Genomic DNA, 14,743 nt, shown 5'->3' with positions numbered 1-14,743 from the left:
GGGTAACAAGAGTGAAACTCCGTCTCAAAAAAAAAAAAAAAAAATTATACAGATGAGATTGAGAATTTACATATTCATATCTATTAGACATGTACATTCTATAAAGCTTGGCATCAGAGGTTAGCTTCCACTTGGAATCCTTATTCAGCTAGAGGGCAGTGATTTATTCAGTTTTGAGTCACTTTCTTCCCTTTTCCCAGAGTGGGATAGGAAGTGGGGCAGTGAAGTGGAAAAAAATCACTCTATGGGCTGAGCACAGTGGCTCACGCCTGTAATCCCAGCACTTTGGGAGGCCAAGGTGGGTGGATCACCTGAGGTCTGGAGTTTGAGACCAGCCTGACAAACATGGAGAAAACCTGCCTCTACTAAAAATACAAAATTACCTGGGCGTGGTGGTGCATGCCTGCAATCCCAGCTACTTGGGAGACTGAGGCAGGAGAATCGCTTGAACCCAAGAAGCGGAGGTTTCAGTGAGTGGAGATTGCACCATTGCACTCCAGGCCGGGAAACGAGTGAAACTTTATCTCAAAAAAGCAAAACAAATCAACAGATAATTACTTTCTGTGATTACATAATACTTATAATTTAATTAATATTTTGAGGCAGGGTGTGGTTCTGTGGCTCAGGCTGCAGTGCAGTGGGTGATCTCTAACTGCAGCATCCACCTGGTAGGCTCAAGTGATCCTCCTAACTCAGCCTCCCGAGTAGGTGAAACCACAGGCATGAGCCACCAAGCCTGACTAGGTTTTGTATTTTTGTGTGTGTGTGTGGAAATGGGGTATCACTGTTTCCAAGGCTGGTGTCAAAATCCTGAGCTCAAAGGATCCTCCTGTCTTGGCCTCCCAAAGTACTGGGATTGCAGTTGGGATTACAGGGATGAGCCACTGCACCTGGCCTACATAGCACTTTTTTTTTTTTTTTTTTTAAAGGAGATTTGCTCTTGTTGCCCAGGGCAGAGTGCAATGGCACCATGTCGGTTCACTGCAACCTCCACTTCCCAGGTTCAAGTGATTCTCTTGCCTCAGCCTTCCAAGTAGCTGGGATTACAGGCATAGGCCACCACACGGCTAAGTTTTTTATTTTTAGTAGATGCAAGGTTTTACCATATTGACTGGGCTGGTCTCTTGGCCAGGCAGGTCTCGAACTCCTAACCTTGTGATCCGCCTGCCTCTGCTTCCCAAAGTTCTGAAATTACAGGCATGAGCCCTCATGCCTGAGATTTTTTTTTTTTACGATAGAGTCTTACTCATGTCACCCAGACTGGAGTGCAGTGGTGCAATCTTGGCTCATTGCAACCTGCACACCCTGGACTCAAGTGATCCTCCTACCTCAGCCTCCTAATTAGCGGGGAGCACAGACACAGAGATGTGTACCACCATGCCTGGCTAAGTGTTTGTATTTTTGGTAGAGATGGGGTTTCACCATGTTGCCCAGGCTGGTCTCAAACTCCTGTGCTCATAGGATCCACCTCCCTCGGCCTTCCAGAGTGCTGGGATTAAAGTTCTGGGCCACCGCACCCAGCCTCTGCCTGGGCTTTAGGGCTGGGTCTGTGCCCTGAAGGGGAGCTCATTCCAACCCAACTCCCCACTGATGCAGTCTGTGTGTGGGCATCTCCGGGAGGGAAGCGGGTTCTGAAGAAAGGGATCAAAAATCACTTAGTTTTCTTGTAGGAGTTTATCATCCCTGGTGTAGTGGGCAGCAGAGGTAACCGTATTTCCTCTGGGTGAGGTCTCCTTTGTATGTGTCGTTGTGTTCCAGGGAGGGGGTGTGTTGATTCTGAGCAGTAAAAAACATATTTTTGACCTTCAGGATTGACTTCTAAAGACTCTTGATACATGAGGAAGAAACCCGGAAGAGGAAGAGGAAAGCAAAGGAGTCAGGGATGGCTCTTCCTCAGGTGAGATGATATTCTTGGTGGATGTTCTGTCTCCTTCCTTTCAGAAATGCTGGGCCTTGGAGTTGGGAATCTTCTCTGAGTCTGAAGCGTCCTGCCTGACAGGTTTGCTGGCACTCACCCATGCCTTCCCTCAGTCCCTCTCATCTCGCTTAGATTCCAGCTCCCATGACCCAGTGACATGAGCTTGGGAAGAGGCTGCACTGGACATGGTCCTGGGAAGAGGACTCATGCCCAGACGGGAATGGAGATGGGGTGTGGGCCCCGTAGTGTCAGGGCTGCTGGGCAGCAGGGATTGTTCAGGGGCCACATCTGGATGCACCGCCAGCTCTCTGTAGACCAGGAGTAGAGCAGCTGCCAATGGAAGTCACGTATTAATGTGCACAAAGTACATGGTAAGTTCTAGAAAGGGAGTCCAATAATGGCCGAGTGTGGTAGCTGATGCCTGTAATCCCAGCACTTTGGAAGACCAAGGCTAGTGGATCACTTGAAATCAGGAGTTTCAGTCCAGCCTGGCCAACATGGTGAAACCCTGTCTCCACTAAAATTACAAAAATTAACTAGGCATGGTGGCATGTGCCTGTAGTTCCAGCTACTTGGGGGGCTGCGGCAGGAGAATCGCATAAACCTGGGAGGCGGAGGTTGCAGGGAGCCGAGATTGCAACACCGCACTCCAGTCTGGTGACAGAACCAGTCTCTGTCTCAAAAAACAAAAACAAACAAACAAATACAAAAAATTAGCCAGGCGTAGTGGCACGTGCCTGTAGTCCCAGCTACTCTGGAGGCTGAGGCAGAAGAATCGCTTGAACCTGGAGGTGGAGGTTGTAGTGAGCTAAGATCCCGCCAGTGCCCTCCAGTCTGGACGACAGATGGAGACTCCGTCTCAAAAAACAAAAAAAGGCTTGATTGAGGTGAAGGGTTACGGTGTCACGTACTTCATTGATTCCCTCGGCCCTTTTGCCTCTGTTGTACTATAGCCACTATTTTCTGGTTATGCTGATATTTGTGAAAAGAGGTCTTGTATTTCCTGCATCATAACGACATCAGTTCTACTTTGCCTAGTTTAATTACTTATGAATAAAACAACCAAATTTCCTTTAAAAAAAAAGAAAAATTTTTTTCTGCCTGATTTTATACTACATTTTTAGGTAATTAGTGAGCTTTTGTGTTTCTGACTCCAAAATTCTTACTCATTAGAATGGAAAGTTCACACACAGACATGAATGATACAAGGTGTTTTATTCCATCGTTATTTTGAGAATATGAAACCAACCTAAATAATAACAGGAGATTCATTAAACCATTCTCAATGCATTAAGCTCATGGAACTGTGATTTACTGTGGAGAGGATTGTGAAACAGGTGTTTTCGGTAAAAATGGTTATAATTTTTCTCAAATATGGGAGCAGTACTTCTTTTTTATCCTTGTAGGATGGAGGCTTATTTTTATTCCAATTATTATTTCTTCAGACAAAGCCTCTCTCTGTTGTTCAGGCTGCAGTGCAGTGGCATGAACTCAGCTCACCGCAACCACCGCCTTCCAGGTTCAAGGGATTCTCCTGCCTCAGCCCCCCAAGTCGCTGGGATTATAGGCATGTGTGACCACACCTTGCTAATTTTTTTTGAAGTTTTAGTAGAGACAGAGTTTCACCATGTTACCAGGCTGGTCACAAACTGCTGACTTCAGGTGATCCACCCACCTCAGCCTCCAAGAGTGTTGGGATTACAGGTGTGAGCCACTATTCCCAGCTTACTAGTTATTAAACATATATTTTTATATTTAAACACCACATGGGGCCGGGCGCGGTGGCTCAAGCCTGTAATCCCAGCACTTTGGGAGGCTGAGGCGGGTGGATCACGAAGTCAAGAGATCGAGACCATCCTGGTCAACATGGTGAAATCCCGTCTCTACTAAAAATACAAAACATCAGCTGGGCATGGTGGTGCGTGCCTGTAGTCCCAGCTACTCAGGAGGCTGAGGCAGGAGGATTGCCTGAACCCAGGAGGCGGAGGTTGCGGTGAGCCAAGATCGCCATTGCACTCCAGCCTGGGTAACAAGAGCGAAACTCCATCCCAAAATAAAAAACACCACATGATGTACATATTTGTTTTGTGGTAAAGCTCCAAGCAAAGCTGCAGCTTAGCCCCTTGGCCATAAAGCACCTCCTTTCCCTGACCTGTCCTCTGCCCTCCTTCCAGCCTCACCGGGGACCCACTACTGTCAGTTCTGTGTCAGACATTAGAGCAGGTCTCATACTTGTGTTTTTCTGAATCGTTATGGTGCTTTAGAAAAAATTCTGCAGGAAATTAAAATTTTTTTATTTTTTACTTTAGGTTTGGGGCTACATGTGAAGGTTTGTTACATGGATAAAGTCATGTCATTGGGGTTTTTGTACAGATCATTTCATCATTCCAGTACTAAGCCCAGTACCCAATAGTTATTTTTTATCTCTTTATTTTTTTGAGACTGAGATTTGCTCTTTTTGCTCAGGCTGGAGTATAATGGAATAATCTCGGCTCACTGTAACCTGCGCCTCCTGGGTTCCAGTTATTATCCTGCCTTAGCCTCCTCAGTAGCTGGTATTACAGGTGCCCGCCACTGTGTCCAGCTAATTTTTGTATTTTTAGTAGAGACAGGGTTTCACCATATTGGCCAGGCTGGCTTCAAACTCTCGACCTTAGGGTATCTGCATGCCTTGGACTCCCAAAGTTCTGGGATTACAGGTGTGAGCCACTGCGCCCGGCCTGTTTATTTATTTATTTGTGATGGAGTCTCACTCTGTCGCCCAGGCTATAGTGTAGTGGTGTGATCATGTCTAATCACAGACTCCATCTCCTGGGCTCAAACAATTCTTGTGCCCCAGCTTCCCAAGTAGCTGGGACTGCTGGTGCCCACTGCCACGGCCAGCTAATTTATGTGGTTTTAGTAAAGACGAGGTTTCCCCATGTTGGCCAGACTGGCCTTGAACTCCTGATCTCAAGTGATCCACCTGCCTCAGCTTTCCAAAGTGGTGGGATTACAGTCGTGAGCTGCCATGCCCAGCCATTGTTATTATTTTAAATAGCTTTGTCTTTTTTGTTTTGTTTTTGAGACAGAGTTTCACTCTTGTTACCCAGGCTGGAGTGCAATGGCGCGATCTCGGCTCACCGCAACCTCCGCCTCCTGGGTTCAGGCAATTCTCCTGCCTCAGCCTCCTAAGTAGCTGGGATTACAGGCACGCACCACCATGCCCAGCTAATTTTTTGTATTTTTAGTAGAGACGGGGTTTCACCATGTTGACCAGGATGGTCTCAATCTCTTGACCTCGTGATCCACCCGCCTTGGCCTCCAAAAGTGCTGGGATTACAGGTGTGAGCCACCGCGCCCGGCCAAAAGTTCCTCTTTAACCTTCTTTCTTTTTTTTTCTTTTGAGACAGAGTCTTGGTCTGTCGCTCAGACTCGAGTGCAGTGGCGTGATCTCAGTTCACTGCAACCTCCACCTACAGGGCTCAAGCGATTCTCCTGCCTCAGCCTCCCAAGAAGCTGGGACTACAGGCATGCCACCATGCCTGGCTACGTTTTTGTATTCTTTTAGTAGAGATATGGTTTCACTGTGTTAGTCAGAATGGTCCTGATCTCCTCACTTCATGATCCTCCTGCCTCAGCCTCCCAAAGTGTTTGGATTACAGGGATGAGCCACTGCACCCCGGCCTGCCTCAAAGTTATTAAAACATGTTAGTTCTATTAGATGGCTTCAAGTATTGCAAGTTTTGTAGTGCAGACTCTAAACTTCCTCTGTTCCATAAGACCTGTCAGCCTTCAGTGATGTTGATGATAAGATTATTTTCCTGTCTCAGTCATTTCACTCTCCTGTCAGAAATAGCTTAGACTGGCCGGCTGTGGTGGCTCACGCCTCTGATTCCAGCACTTTGGGAGGCCATGGTGGGTGGATCACTTGCGGTCAGGAGTTTGAGATCAGTCTAGCCAACGTGGTAAAACCTTGAATTTACTGAATTTTTTTTTTTTTTTTTTTTTGAGACAGTTTTGCTCTTGTTACCCAGGCTGGAGTGCAATGGTGCGATCTTGGCTCACTGCAACCTCCGTCTCCTGGGTTCAGGCAGTTCTCCTGCCTCAGCCTCCTGAGTAGCTGGGATTACAGGCACGTGCCACCATGCCCAGCTAATTTTTTGTATTTTTAATAGAGATGGGGTTTCACCATGTTGACCAGGATGGTCTCGATCTCTTGACCTCGTGATCCACCCGCCTCGGCCTCCCAAAGTGCTGGGATTACAGGCTTGAGCCACCGTGCCTGGCCTGAATTTACTGAATTTAAAAAATTGGCCAGGCCTGATGGCTCACACCTGTAATCCCAGCACTTCGAGACAGGCAGATAACCTGTGATCAGGAGTTCAAGACCAGGTTGGCTAACATGGTGAAACCCCATTTATTAAAAATACAAAAATTAGCTGCATGTGGTGGTGGTTATCCAAGGTACACAGGAGAGTCACTTGAACCTGGGAGGTGGAAGTTTCAGTGAGCCAAGATTGCGCCGCTGCACTCCAGCCTGAACCACAGAGTGAGACTCTGGGCTGAGGCGGGAGAATCTCTTGAGGCAGGAGAATCGTGCCACTACACTCCAGCCTGGGTGATAGAACATGACTCGCTCTCAAAAACAAACAGAAAAAGAAGTAGCTTTACCTGGGAGGCTTAAGACACAGATATTTATTTCTCATGAATCTGGAAAGTGGGAACTCCAAGAGCAAGGTGCAGCCACATTGGTTCCTGGTGAGAACCTTCTCGTGGTTGAGCCCAGCCATCTTCCTACTGAGTCCTGACATGGTGGAAAGAGGAACAGGCATTGAGCTCTTGACTGTCTCTTTTTATAAAAGCACTGATCCTATTCACGAGTAGTCAACACCCATGACCAAAGTCTCTCAAAGGCTCCATGTGCAGGAACATCCTATTGGAGAATGAGAACTCTCAACATGGCTTTCTGCCAATACGAACATTCAGACCAGGGAGCCCACATCATATTTCTTGTGTTTTTATTGTGTAATTAAAAAAAATATTTTATTGCGTTTTAGGTTTCGGGGTACATGTGAAGAACATGCAGGATTGTTGCATAGGTACATACACGGCAATGTGGTTTGCTGCCTTCCTCCCCATCACCTATGTCTGGCATTTCTCGCCATGTTATCTCTCTCCAACTCCCCATCCCCTGCTGTCCCTCCCTTAGTTCCCCCCCACAGACCCCAGTGTGTGATGCTCCCCTCCCTGTGTCCATGTGTTCTCATTGTTCAACACCTGCCTATGAGTGAGAACATGTGGTGTTTGATTTTCTGTTCTTGTGTCAGTTTGCTGAGAATGATGGTTTCCACTTTCATCCATGTCCCTACAAAGGACACAAACTAATCATTTTTCATGGCTGCATAATATTCCATGGTGTATATGAGCCACATTTTCCCTGTCCGGTCTATCATCGATGGACATTTGGGTTGGTTCCAAGTCTTTGCTATTGTAAACAGTGCTGCAATGAATGTTTGGTGTGCATGTGTCCTTAGAGTAGTGCAATTTGCTTTATACAATGTTTTCCCTGATGTTAAGACTGGGTTGCGGGGCATGGGGGAGGCTCAGCTGTCTGATAGGATGTGTTCTTCCAGGCCCTTGATCCCTCAGTCACCCAAGAATGGGAGAGGGGACCCCACTGGGCGTGGTGAGCTCGTTTTAAGTAAATATCGGACCCCAAAGAGTTTTGCAGAAAGTGATTTATTTAGGCAGAGAAAGAGAGAAAAAGGAGAAAGAAAATCAGCTCCCACAATGTCATGGAAGGGGGATCCAGAGATGGGGTTTGCCCGGATGTGGGAGAAGGGGACTTTTAACCTGGGAGATATTCCCGCCCTATTCAAGTGTTCTGTCCTATGAAAGGAGTTCCTTTAAACTTTTGCTGGAGTGATTGACCTTTGATTTCTGGACAGTCTCTCTTCCCATGTGTGAAAGTTAAACTAAGATGTCTAAGCTCCCAGATGGAGATGTGGTTGGGAAGTTCTTGCCTTTGAAACTACTCCCTCTTGTGGATCTGGGAAGAGAATACATTCCCGTAATCTCAGTTTATAAAATTTTCCAGTACGTATTCTATGATTTATATTTTCTGCATAGTTAACTAGATAACTAAGGGCCATGCATACATGTAGAATGGTGTATTGCCTGGCTATTACGTAACTGTTGTTGTGACATCATAATTACACCCTCTGACACTGTGTTAATCAGTTGTTTTTTTTTTTAAAGATGGGGTTTCACCATGAAGGCCAGGCTGGTCTTGAACTCCTGACCTCAGCTGATCCACCCACCTCGGCCTCCCAAAGTGCTAGGATTACAGGCGTGAGCCACTGTGCCCGGCCATTTTTTTTTTTTTTTTTTTGAGATGGAATCTCACCCTGTCACCCAGGCTGGAGTGCAATGGCATGATCTTGGCTCACTGCAACCTCAGCCTCCTGGGTTCAAATTATTCTCCTGCCTCAGCCTCCCAAGTAGCTGGGATTACAGGTGCCCACCACCATGCCTGGCTAATTTTTTGTATTTTTAGTAGAGATGGGGTTTCACTGTGTTGGCCAGACTCAACTCCTGACCTTCGTGATCTGCCCGCCTCTGCCTCCCAAAGTGTTGGGATTACAGGCCTGAGCCACTGTGCCTGGCTGTCAGTCAATTCTTATTCCTCATAATGCTGTGTATTTTCTTGACCTCAGACATCAGAAGGTAGTGATCTTAACATGTATTTCAGTTCTTATATTGTGTGCTGGTGGCAAGTAGAAGTTGTGTCTTTTTTTTTTTGAGACAGAGTTTCGCTCTTATTACCCAGGCTGGAGTGCAATGGCGTGATCTCGGCTCACCGCAACCTCCGTCTCCTGGGTTCAAGCAATTCTCCTGCCTCAGCCTCCCGAGTAGCTGGGACTACAGGCGTGCGCCACCATGCCCAGCTAATTTTTGTATTTTTAGTAGAGACGGGGTTTCACCGTGTTGACCAGGATGGTCTAGATCTCTTGACCTCGTGATCCACCCGCCTCGGCCTCCCAAAGTGCTGGGATTACAGGCTTGAGCCACCACGCCCGGCGTGTCTTTTTTCTTAAGAGGGAATTGTTCAGCATTCTGGAGGCTGTATAAATGGACTTATTATTTGCTTGCTGGTTTTATCATGGGTTACAATATTTTACTAATTAATTTACATGATTTTACATATGGCTTTTTGGCATCTGGTATGCAGTATAGCTGACACATTCTACACGGTAATGTCACAAAGTGTCACTGGGTGCTGTGGCTCATACCAGTAGTTTTTGGATTTTGGGAGGTCAAAGCAGGTGAATCACTTGAGGTCTGAAATTTGAGACAAGTCTGGCCAACAAGGTGAAACCCCACCTCTACTAAAAATGCAAAAAATTGGGAGGGGCGGGGCGAGAAAAAAAAATAAAAAAAAAAAATGCAAAAAATTAGCCGGGCATGGTGGTGCATGCCTGTAATCACAGCTACTCAGGAGGCTGAGGCAGGAGAACTGCTTGCACGAGAGATCGTGCCATTGCACTCTAACCTGATGTAACAGAGTGACAAAAAAATAAAAATACAATAAAAAAAAAAAATCACAGCCGGGCGCGGTGTCTCATGCCTGTAATCCCAGTACTTTGGGAGGCTGAGGCGGCTGGATCACAAGGTCAAGAGATCGAGACCATCCTGGTCAACGTGGTGAAACCCTGTCTCTACTAAAAAAAATTCAAAAAATTAGCTGGGCATGGTGGCGCGTGCCTGTAATCCCAGCTACTCAGGAGGCTGAGGCAGGAGAATTGCCTGAACCCAGGAGGCGGAGGTTGCGGTGAGCCGAGATCGCGCCATTACATTCCAGCCTGGGTAAGGAGAGAAACTCCGTCCCAAAAAAAAAAAAAAAACAAAAAAAAATCACAATGTGCCTTTTCTGCATGGACATAGGTAATTTTATTCAGAAAAAAAATTTATTAACTTTCTTTTTTGTTTTTTTGAGACGGAATCTCACTTTGCCTCCCAGGCTGGAGTGCAGTGGTGAAATCTCAGCTCATTGAAACCTCTGACTCTTGGGTTTAAGCAATTTTTATGCCTCAGCCTCCTGAGTAGCTGGGATTACAGGTGTGCACCAACACACTCAGTTAAATTTTGTAATCTTTTCTCATCTTCTCAGTGCTATGATTGTATGACAATACAGAATGTCCATTGATTTTGGTTGAGCTTACATGAGCTTGTTGTGGATTATTTACCAATGTAGTATATTGTGTGGTCCATTAGCATTTATTTGTATACAGTAAATATGCTGTCAATAGGAAGAATATTTATTTTTCTCTTCACTGATGTGACAGTGTTATGCTTTTGCAAACTGTTACACACTTTATGGTCATAGTGGAAAAATACTCTGTGCTTTAGGCTTATACATGCTGGTGCCGTGTCAGTGTTTTCTCGTGATCCTGGAAATAGGCTTCTGTAGAGACATGATTTGAAGTATCTGTTATTGCCCTTTATTTATTAAAGAATCTTACTTTTTTGTGTTTCTAAACTTTGAAGATCATCTTTGGGAAGTTTAAAATAAGTATTGTTTTTTGTGTCATATTTACACATTTCAGGATTATTTACCATGTCTACCTAATTGGAAACCTATTGGTGTTTATATTTTGTAGATATCTCTTCTAAATGCATGATGAAAGAGTTCTCCTTCACAGGGCAAGGCAATACAGAAACGTTCCACACAGGGACATTGGAAACACATGAAAGTCATCACACTGGAGATTTTTTCCTTCCAGGAAATTGAGAAAGATATTGATGACTTTGAGTTTCAGTGGCAAGATGATGAAAGAAATGGCCATGAAGCACTCATGACAGAAACCAAAGAGTTTTCTGGTGGTAAAGAGCAATATGATCAAAGGCATGCTGAAAACAAGCCTATTGAAGATCAGCTTGGAAGTCCACATATTTCAGACTGAAGGGAACATTGGTAATCAAGTGGAGAAGTCTTATCAATGATGCTTCCTTGGTTTCAACATCCAGAAGAATTTCCTGTAGTCCAAAACCCATATTTCTAATAACTATGACAATAATTTCCTTCATTCTTTATTACTCACACAAAAATAGAAAGTACACATGAGAGAAAACTCTTTCCAATATAATGAGAGTAGCGAAGCCTTTAATTATAACTCACTTTTTTTTTTTTTTTGAGACGGAGTTTCGCTCTTTTTACCTAGGCTGGAGTGCAATGGCGCGATCTCGGCTCACCGCAACCTCCGCCTCCTGCGACTGAAACTTTGTCACATTTTTTACATTTTAAGGTTTCTCTCCAGTATGAATTGCCTTATGAATTACAAGGACTGAATTGTAAAGCTCTTGCCACGCTCATGACACTTGTAATTCTCACCAGCATGACATCTACGATGGCATTCAAGGTATCGCTTCTGATTAAAGACCTTGCCACATGCATCACATTCATATTGTTTCTCTCCTAAATGGATTACCTGATGTTTCCTTAAAAGTGAGTTATAATTGCCGGGCGCGGTGGCTCACGCCTGTAATCCCAGCACTTTGGGAGGCCGAGGCAGGTGGATCACGAGGTCAAGAGATCGAGACCATCCTGGTCAACACGGTGAAACCCCGTCTCTACTAAAAATACAAAAAATTAGCTGGGCATGGTGGCGCGTGCCTGTAATCCCAGCTACTCAGGAGGCTGAGGCAGGAGAATGGCTTCAACCCGGGAGGCCGCTGTTGCAGTGAGCCGAGATCATGCCACCTCACTCTAGCCTTGGGGACAGAGCAAGACTCCGTCTCAGAGGAAAAAAAAGTAAAAATAAATAAAAAAGATAAAGTAATAGATCTCTTTCACAAATGTGCTGAGACAACTAACTGGATATCGACATGGAAAAGAATAATAACATTAAAAATTTTATTTAAAAAAGTTTAAAAAAAAAAAATGAGGAAGGGAGCCCAGACTGGCTGGACCCGGAGGCTCAGTGATCCTCCCGCGGCTGCTTCCAGAGTAGCTGACACCTGAGGCTCCCGCCCCCGCGTCCGCATCCCTGCAGTGTTTAAGCAGCAGGTGGTGACCTCCTCCCGGGCCTGAGCACTCCGCCTCGCATCCCAGGCGTGACCCTAAGACAGTCTCTGAAGCTGAGCACAGGGTGAACACTCCCTCCCGAGTGAACGGAAAATAGAAAAGGAGAGAATTTCCATTCTGTTCTGTGGGCCGCCAGCATGAACTCGTACGTTCCGCCCAGGTAGGGCTTTGCATTCCAAGCCTTCCTGGCCTGTCTTCGCCCCAAAACCTGAAAAATAAAGGCGCTGGGAGGGGAGCCTGAGAGACGCACAGGTTCAACCCCTTCCGGTCCTCTGCGGTTTCTAAAGGGCAAGATCTCTCCGCCTCGGGCCCCGCCCCCACCTAGCCACGACCCCGTCCACCTCCACGTGGGTCCCGCCCTCCCCCACGTGGGTCCCGCCCTCCCCCACGTGGGTCCCGCCCATCCCACGTGGGCCACGCCCAGGCTTGGCTTCCGTCCTGCGTGCGCAGATTCGCACAAACCGGAAGCGGATCGCTTGGTGGGGAGGTCACGCCGCAGCTCGTGAGTTTCGCTTTTACTTGTATTAAGTCTGCGCTTTCCAGGTCCCCGGGGTCCTGTACCTGGGACATAGGGTCCCCACAGACCTGGAAATCTCCCCTGTCTTCCTTCACCCAGAGCAAATTGAGACATTCCCGTGAGAGTCCGGGAGTCGCTCCTTTTAAGGTTGAAAGTCCCCCTGAGGCTGGTCCCGTCCCGGGTCTTTCCACCATAGGGCAATGTGTACACTTCCTATCGCGAAGTTTTCCTGCTCAAAACGTTTTTCTGAGGGCCGGGCGCGGTGGCTCACGCCTGTAATCCTAACACTTTGGGGGGCCGAGGTGGGTGGATCACCTGAAGTCAGGAGTTCAAGACCAGCCTGACCATCATGGTGAAACCCCATCTTTAAAACAAAACAAAACAAAAAAAACCTTTTTCTGACCCTTCCCGCCCCGCGCTTTTTAAAGTCCTCACCCTAGAGGTGGATTCCCGCCCTGGGCGCCTCCTACCCTCGCGCTGGTCGGCTTCTGGAGTACAGCGCCGCGGCCCCAGTCCCGCCCGGGGAGGTCGCTCCTCTGCCTGGTCCTGGGATCCTGCAGACCCCACCCTTGTCTTAAGGCCCCGTCGCCCCCATACTCCCTTCTTGTGCTGGGCCCTGCGGCTCCCCAGGTCTCCCCTCCGCAGTCACCGCTTCCCCTGAGGCCGCGTTGGGAAGGTGCCCAAGGTCTGTCCTGTGACACGGGGTGTTCTTGCCTGCCCAGCTCCAGACCCTGAAAAATGCGCTTATCGGGGATGCAGGCTTCTTACTCCAAACCCTCCTGTGATTGTGTGGGCCAAAGGGATCAGGAGACAGAGAAGGCAGTAGAAAACCTGAGACAGAGAAAAGAAGAATGAGAGAGACTGGTAACAGATGGCAGAGTAGAGTATGGGGTTTGACAAGAGACAGCAAAAGTGAAAAGGAGAAAAGCAACTGGAAAAATGTGGAGAAAAGCGAGAGGTACAGAGATGAAGGAAGCAAGGTAGGGATGGGGCAGCAAAGAGGGACGCTCAGCAGAGTGAGGGAGACGAGGAGGGACTTGGAGCAGAGTGGTGCTGGTGGCAAGGAGAACAGAGGGAACCACAGCAGGGAGGACCCCTGGGGATGTGGGGTCCCTGAAAGTGGAGACAGGCGTGTAATAGGGAGAGCAGAGGAGGCGCAGAGATGGGAGAAGAGGCGGAAACATACTGAGATTGAACGAAAAAGAAGTTAAATAAATTGGGAGGATGGAGCAGAAGTGGTGGACGAGAAGGAATAGAGGGGAGAAGGGGATAAACAGCAGGAGAGGAGTGGGGTACAAGGTGAGGAGAAGAATCCCAGGGAGAAAGAAACAAGAGCTAGAGAGAGAAGGGGGAATAAGAGATGTACAGAATTAGGGAGGGAAACAGTATAAAGAGGGGCTGGGCGCAGTGGCTCCCGCCTGTTATTCCAGCACTTTAGGCGACTGAGGCAAGGGGATTTCTACCTCCCCCCCCCCCCCCCCACGGAATCTTGCTCTTGTACTCCCAGACTGGAGTACAGTGGCACGATCTGGGCTCTCTACAACCTCTGCCTCCTGGGTTCAAGCGATTATCCTGCCTCAGCCTCCCGGGTAGCTGGTTTTACAGGCATGCATACCACGCCTGGCTAATTTTTGTATTTTTAGTAGAGACGGGTTTTTTTCCATGTTGGCCAAGCTGGTCTTGAACCCCTGATGTTGTTACCTGCCCTCCTCGGCCTCCCAAAGTGCTGGGATTCCAGGCGTGAACCACCGCACCTGGCCTAGACAAGGGGATTTCTTGAGTCTAGGAGTTTGAGGCCAACCTGGGCAACACAGTGAGACCCCAATCTCTGCCAAGAAAAGAAAAGAAATTAACTGGGCGTGGTGGTGCGCACTTGTAATCTCAGCTACTCTGGAGGCCAGGGCAGGAGGATCACTTGAGCACAGGAGGTCTAGGCTGCAGGGAGCCGAGATTGTGCCACTGCACTCCAGCGTGGTCAAGAGAGTGGGACCCTGTCTCAAAAACAAAACAAAACAAAAAGGCAGTTTAGTTGAGTGGGTGAGTTCATTGGGTATGATTAGTTGTGACATGTTGACTTCTGCCTATATAATCTAACTTAAAACTTGCTTAAATTATACAGATGGAGAATTTAAAAATTTCTATCTATAAGACATGTACTTTCTATAAATCTTGCCATCAGAGGTTAGCTTCCAGTTGGAATCCCTGTTCAGCCAGAGGTCAGTGTCTTACTCAGTTTTTTTTT

At 47.2% G+C, this 14,743-nt stretch overlaps 1 pseudogene; it reads left to right on the top strand.

The window, feature by feature from the left end:
* Positions 1 to 11,851: 11,851 nt before the first annotated feature.
* LOC116540731 overlaps positions 11,852 to 14,743 on the top strand; it is a 14,263-nt pseudogene continuing 11,371 nt past the window's right edge.

Source organism: Sapajus apella, unplaced genomic scaffold, assembly GCF_009761245.1.
Source record: "Sapajus apella isolate SASKATOON/1434 unplaced genomic scaffold, GSC_monkey_1.0 scaffold144, whole genome shotgun sequence".
NCBI classification, from domain to species: domain Eukaryota; kingdom Metazoa; phylum Chordata; class Mammalia; order Primates; family Cebidae; genus Sapajus; species Sapajus apella.
The sequence above is the reverse complement of the archived record's forward strand: the minus strand, read 5'-3'. Positions and strand labels throughout refer to the sequence as shown.